The sequence below is a fragment of the Oncorhynchus keta genome, unplaced genomic scaffold, assembly GCF_023373465.1.
Source record: "Oncorhynchus keta strain PuntledgeMale-10-30-2019 unplaced genomic scaffold, Oket_V2 Un_contig_28711_pilon_pilon, whole genome shotgun sequence".
In the NCBI taxonomy this organism is placed as follows: Eukaryota; Metazoa; Chordata; class Actinopteri; order Salmoniformes; family Salmonidae; genus Oncorhynchus; species Oncorhynchus keta.
The window spans coordinates 1-7589 of NW_026286180.1; the positions used below are offsets into that span (position 1 = coordinate 1).

Consider the following 7589-nt stretch of genomic DNA (forward strand, 5'->3'; position numbering starts at 1 on the left):
GGCCACTATGTATGGAATAACCTATAGACCACTATGTATGGAATAACCTATAGACCACTATGTATGTATGGAATAACTAATAGACCACTATGTATGGAATAACCTATAGACCACTATATATGTATGGAATAACCTATAGACCACTATATATGTATGGAATAACCTATAGACCACTATATATGTATGGAATAACCAATAGACCACTATGTATGGAATAACCTATAGACCACTATGTATGTATGGAATAACCAATAGACCACTATGTATGGAATAACCTATAGACCACTATGTATGTATGAAATAACCAATAGACCACTATGTATGGAATAACCTATAGACCACTATATATGTATGGAATAACCTATAGACCACTATATATGTATGGAATAACCTATAGACCACTATATATGTATGGAATAACCTATAGACCACTATGTTTGGAATAACTTTGATAGGCTGTTTAAGCCATATGAAGATTCCAAGAGCTTGACTGCCCCACTCTATAATAGACCACTATCTATGAATAACTATAAGGCTATTGTTAAGCCCAACCAACTAACCCCAACCCCACTCTAGCAGGTATTAGCCAACTGTCCTAAATATTCTGACAACTAGTCAAGCAACTCACTCATTCCACTTTTGAAAATGCATCCCAGGTGTCTTTGCACAAACCTTGTTGTTTTAACAGATATGACATTTGTAAATACCATTTAAGAAAACATGGGTTAACCTTTGAATGTTTCACTATGGATGTAAATGTGCTGCTCTCCCCAGGAGCAGCTGTGTTTAATGTTTGAAACCTTGTCTACTTCCCAAGCCTCATTCTTTACCAACACTTCAGACAGTTGAATCATTTCATTTCACAAAATCCATGTCATTACAGACCAAAACATTGTCACAAGACTACATAATTGAAATCACTGACAGCTGTCCATTAACATCACTGCCTCTGATCGATCTAAAAAGAAGAGGTGGCGTCTCCTGCAATGTCCTGTTGCATACAGAGTTTAGCACATTTAGTTGGCAGACACTAAAGGCAGGTTAATATAACTCTTCATGGGGAAGTGGTTTGATCTTCGCGTCCGGCCCAGCCACCTTTCCTCTTCCACAAGCCGCTGGAGGGCCGGATGCCGAGCCAACGGTTCCTGCCAGCTTTACCAATGATCCGTTTGTTGTGATCGATGTTGGACACCCCTTCCCACTGTGGCCATGCATGTCTCAATCACCTGGAAACAGAAGACAAGAGCAGGTCTGGTATTTGTATTTATTATGATCCCATTTGTTCCTGCCGAGGCAGGAGCTACTCTTCCTGGCATCCAAGCAAAAGTTAAGGCAGTTTATACAATTTTAAAAACATTAGCAATACATTCACAGATTTCACAACACACTCTGTGCCCTCAGGCCCCTACTCCATCACTAACACATATCTACAGTGTCTGTGCCCTCAGGCCCCTACTCCACCACTAACACATATCTACAGTGTCTGTGCCCTCAGGCCCCTCCTCCACCACTAACACATATCTACAGTGTCCCCTAGACCCCTCCACCACTAGCACATATCTACAGTGTCTGTTGCCTCAGACTCTCACCACTAACATATCTCTACAGTGTCTGTGTGCCCTCAGGCCTCATCACCGCCAACACGTATCTGCAGTGTCTATTTACTCATTTCCTTTTTGTACCTCGTATCTGTGCCCTCAGGCCTCCTCCACCACTAACACATATCTACAGTGTCTGTGCCTCAGGCCCCTACTCCACCACTAACACATATCTACAGTGTCGTAGCCTCAATTTCTCACCACTAACACATATCTACGGTGTCTGTGCCCTCAGGCCCCTACTCCACCACTAACACATATCTACAGTGTCTGTGCCCTCAATTTCTCCACCACTAACACATATCTACAGTGTCTGTGTATAGGCCCCTACTCCTGCTAGCACATATCTACGGTGTCTGTGCCCTCAGACCCTACTCCACCACTAACACATATCTACAGTGTCTGTGCCCTCAGGCCCCTCCTCCACCACTAACACATATCTACAGTGTCTGTGCCCTCAGGCTCCTACTCCACCACTAACACATATCTACAGTGTCTGTGCCCTCAGGCCCTACTCCACCACTAACACATATCTACAGTGTCTGTGCCCTCAGGCCCCTACTCCATCACTAACACATATCTACAGTGTCTGTGCCCTCAGGCCCCTACTCCACCACTAACACATATCTACAGTGTCTGTGCCTCAGGCCCTTACTCCACCACTAACACATATCTACAGTGTCTGTGCCCTCAGGCCCTACTCCACCACTAACACATATCTACAGTGTCTGTGCCCTCAGGCCCCTACTCCACCACTAACACATATCTACAGTGTCTGTGCCCTCAGGCCCTCTCCACCACTAACACATATCTACAGTGTCTGTGCCCTCAGGCCCCTACTCCACCACTAACACATATCTACAGTGTCTGTGCCCTCAGGCCCCTACTCCACCACTAACACATATCTACAGTGTCTGTGCCCTCAGGCCCCTACTCCACCACTAACACATATCTACAGTGTCTGTGCCCTCAGGCCCCTACTCCACCACTAACACATATCTACAGTGTCTGTGCCCTCAGGCCCCTACTCCATCACTAACACATATCTACAGTGTCTGTGCCCTCAGGCCCCTACTCCACCACTAACACATATCTACAGTGTCTGTGCCCTCAGGCCCTCTCTCCACCACTAACACATATCTACAGTGTCTGTGCCCTCAGGCCCCTACTCCACCACTAACACATATCTACAGTGTCTGTGCCCTCAGGCCCCTACTCCACCACTAACACATATCTACAGTGTCTGTGCCCTCAGGCCCCTACTCCATCACTAACACATATCTACAGTGTCTGTGCCCTCAGGCCCCTACTCCATCACCTATGTTTGTGTTGCTTCACAGTACCGCTGCTCCATAAGGTGTTTTTTAGATCAAACTGCTTTTATCAGTTACTCTATGTGGAATAGAGTTCATGTAGTCATGGCTGTCAGCTTCTATAATCTAGATCTGGTGAGGTGCAGTCAGAGCACCAGCTTCTATAATCTAGATCTGGTGAGGTGCAGTCAGAGCACCAGCTTCTATAATCTAGATCTGGTGAGGTGCAGTCAGAGCACCAGCTTCTATAATCTAGATCTGGTGAGGTGCAGTCAGAGCACCAGCTTCTATAATCTAGATCTGGTGAGGTGCAGTCAGAGCACCAGCTTCTATAATCTAGATCTGGTGAGGTAGTCAGTGTAAACAGATGGTCAAACCATTTAAAGTCATCATACAGGCCTCTAAAATCATTGATTTATGACATCTGTAAATGTCTTAAAATACATTGATATTATTTCAAAATAATAGATCTTAAAATGATCAGATGACGAGACTCACGGTAGCGTAAAGTGTAAATGAGGCTAGACAGCCAAAACAGACAACAGTGAGTATATTACCCGACTCACAGTAATCTCTAATCTCACCTGAATCTGCTGTTTAGATGGACAGTAATCTCACCTGAATCTGCTGTTTAGATGGACAGTAATCTCACCTGAATCTGCTGTTTAGATGGACAGTAATCTCACCTGAATCTGCTGTTTAGATGGACAGTAATCTCACCTGAATCTGCTCTTTAGATGGACAGTAATCTCACCTAAATCTGCTCTTTAGATGGACAGTAATCTCACCTGAATCTGCTGTTTAGATGGACAGTAATCTCACCTGAATCTGCTGTTTAGATGGACAGTAATCTCACCTGAATCTGCTCTTTAGATGGACAGTAATCTCACCTAAATCTGCTCTTTAGATGGACAGTAATCTCACCTGAATCTGCTGTTTAGATGGACAGTAATCTCACCTGAATCTGCTGTTTAGATGGACAGTAATCTCACCTGAATCTGCTGTTTAGATGGCAGCTGTACAATCGCTGTTCCGCTGACTTTACGAAGTAACACTCCACTCGTACCTACAACACAATAAAACTGTTTCAATAGTGATCAGACTCATTATTATTATTATTCCACTTCTAATGTATGAGATGGAGATTGTTCAGCTGGATAGGGATCAGGGGTTAGAGGTCAGTGGTTAGGGGTAAAAGTTACCTGCAGCACAGATAGGGATCAGGGGTTAGGGGTAAAGGTTACCTGCAGCATGGATAGGGATCAGGGGTTAGGGGTAAAGGTTACCTGCAGCATGGATAGGGATCAGGGGTTAGGGGTAAAGGTTACCCGCAGCACTGATAGGGATCAGTGGTTAGGGGTAAAGGTTACCTGCAGCATGGATAGGGATCAGGGGTTAGGGGTAAAGGTTACCTGCAGCATGGATAGGGATCAGGGGTTAGGGGTAAAGGTTACCCGCAGCACTGATAGGGATCAGGGGTTAGGGGTAAAGGTTACCTGCAGCACGGACAGGGATCAGTGGTTAGGGGTAAAGGTTATCTGCAGCATGGATAGGGATCAGGGGTTAGGGGTAAAGGTTATCTGCAGCATGGATAGGGATCAGGGGTTAGGGGTAAAGGTTACCTGCAGCACAGATAGGGATCAGGGTTAGGGGACAGGTTACCTGCAGCACAGATAGGGATCAGGGGTTAGGGGTAAAGGTTACCTGCAGCATGGATAGGGATCAGGGGTTAGGGGTAAAGGTTACCTGCAGCATGGATAGGGATCAGGGGTTAGGGGTAAAGGTTACCTGCAGCATGGATAGGGATCAGGGGTTAGGGGTAAAGGTTACCTGCAGCATGGATAGGGATCAGGGGTTAGGGGTAAAGGTTACCTGCAGCATGGATAGGGATCAGGGGTTAGGGGTAAAGGTTACCTGCAGCACAGATAGGGATCAGGGGTTAGGGGTAAAGGTTACCTGCAGCATGGATAGGGATTAGGGGCTAGGGGACAGGTTACCTGCAGCATGGATAGGGATCAGGGGTTAGGGGTAAAGGTTATCTGCAGCATGGATAGGGATCAGGGGTTAGGGGACAGGTTACCTGCAGCACAGATAGGGATCAGGGGTTAGGGGTAAGGTTACCTGCAGCATGGATAGGGATCAGGGGTTAGGGGTAAAGGTTATCTGCAGCATGGATAGGGATCAGTGGTTAGGGGTAAAGGTTATCTGCAGCATGGATAGGGATCAGGGGTTAGGGGTAAAGGTTATCTGCAGCATGGATAGGGATCAGGGGTTAGGGGTAAAGGTTACCTGCAGCATGGATAGGGATCAGGGGTTAGGGGTAAAGGTTACCTGCAGCATGGATAGGGATCAGGGGTTAGGGGTAAAGGTTACCTGCAGCATGGATAGGGATCAGGGGTTAGGGGTAAAGGTTACCTGCAGCACGGATAGGGATCAGGGGTTAGGGGACAGGTTACCTGCAGCACGGATAGGGATCAGGGGTTAGGGGTAAAGGTTACCTGCAGCATGGATAGGGATCAGGGGTTAGGGGACAGGTTACCTGCAGCACAGATAGGGATCAGGGGTTAGGGGTAAAGGTTACCTGCAGCACAGATAGGGATCAGGGGTTAGGGGTAAAGGTTACCTGCAGCACGGATAGGGATCAGGGGTTAGGGGTAAAGGTTACCTGCAGCACGGATAGGGATCAGGGGTTAGGGGTAAAGGTTACCTGCAGCATGGATAGGGATCAGGGGTTAGGGGACAGGTTACCTGCAGCACGGATAGGGATTAGGGGTTAGAGGTCAGGTTACCTGCAGCACGGATAGGGATCAGGGGTTAGGGGTCAGGTTACCTGCAGCACGGATAGGGATCAGGGGTTAGGGGTAAAGGTTACCTGCAGCACGGATAGGGATCAGAGGTTAGAGGTCAGTCGTTAGGGGTAAAGGTCACCTGCAGCACGGATGTAGGTGGCTCCTTTCCCAGGATACAGTTCCAGGTTGTTGACCAGAGTTCCAACAGGAAGAGCTCCCAGGGGGAACGAGTCTCCTTCTTTAGCCGAAACTAGAGAGGACATCATGACAGAAACATTAGATTATTATACAGACATATAACATACATAACAGACTTGAGAGCTCCATTATCTCGTGGAGAGGACAGGTGGGTTAGAAACAGCTCCGTTATCTTGAGGACAGGTGGCTTAGAAACAGCTCAATTATGTTGTGGAGAGGACAGGTGGGTCTAGCCCGGGTTAAATTCCCAATCTGGCCATCATGGCCACCAAACCTTCCCTTAGAATTGGCTCAATCATCCCCCTTCCTCTCCCCTGTAACTATTCTCCGTTGCTGCTGTAAATGTGTTTCAGTCAAATTACCTGGTAAATTAAGGATACAATAAATACAGTAAGGCAGGAGGTTTGACTGAAACTTCCTCACCGTGCAGCAGCTAGGATGGAGGTCTTACCTGCCATGCGGCCGATAGTCCCAGAGGTTTTAATGAGGTCTCCAACTTGCATGTTCTCTGTAGCAATAATCCAACGCTTCCTCTTGCCTCCGGCCACCAGAGCTATTTCTGCAGATCTGTTACGAAAGACCAATAGGTATCACTTAGACAGCGAACGTCTTCTAGATTCACATAGAAAAAGACCAATAGATACACTACAGGTTAAAAGTTTTAGAACACCTCCTCATTCAAAAGGTTTTTCTTTATTTTTCCTAAAAATAAAAGTTCACCGTCAACGGCATTTACACCGAACATGTGTAAATATTTGTATGAACATAACAAGACTCAACAACTGAGATAAACTGAACAAGTTCCACAGACATGTGACTAACAGAAATTGAATAAATGTGTCCCTGAACAAAGGGGGGGTTAAAATCAAAAGTAACAGTCAGTTATCTGGTGTGGCCACCAGCTGCATTAAGTACTGCAGTGCATCTCCTCCTCATGGACTGCACCAGATTGGTCAGTTATTGCTGTGAGATGTTACCCAACTCTTCCACCAAGGCACCTGCAAGTTCCCAGACATTTCTGGGGAAAAATGGCCCTGGCCCTAGCCCTCAACCTCCGATCCAACAGATCCCAGACGTGCTCAATGGGATTGAGATCTGGGCTTCGTCGCTGGCCATGGCAGAACACTGACATTTCTGTCTTCCAGGAAATCATGCACAGAGCGAGCAGTATGGCTGGTGGCATTGTCATGCTGGAGGGTCATGTCAAGATGAGCCTGCAGGAAGGGTACCACATGAGGGAGGAGGATGTCTTCCCTGTAACGCACAGCGTTGAGATTGCCTGCAATGACAACAAGCTCAGACTGAGGATGCTGTGACACACCGCCCCAGACCATGACAGACCCTCCACCTCCAAATCAATCCCACTCTAGAGTACAACGCTCATTCCTTCGACGATAAAAGCGAATCCGACCTCGGTGTAACGCACATGGAATCATGTAGTAACCAAAAACAAAAAGTGTTAAACAAATAAAAAATATTTTAGATTCATCAAAGTAGCCACCATTTGCCTTGATGACAACTTTGCACTCCTGGCACTCTGTACCAGCTTTCAATTAACAGGTGTGCCTTATTAAAAGTTCCTTTGTGGAATTTCTTTCCTTCTTAATGCATTTGAGCCAATCAGTTGTGTTGTGACTAGGTAGGGTGTTGTGACTAGGTAGGGTGGTATACAGAAGATAGCCCTATTTGGT

At 46.5% G+C, this 7589-nt stretch overlaps 1 pseudogene; it reads right to left on the reverse strand.

The window, feature by feature from the left end:
• Nucleotides 1–751: 751 nt before the first annotated feature.
• Nucleotides 752–6485, reverse strand: LOC127923188 (39S ribosomal protein L2, mitochondrial-like; annotated as a pseudogene).
• Nucleotides 6486–7589: the final 1104 nt, after the last annotated feature.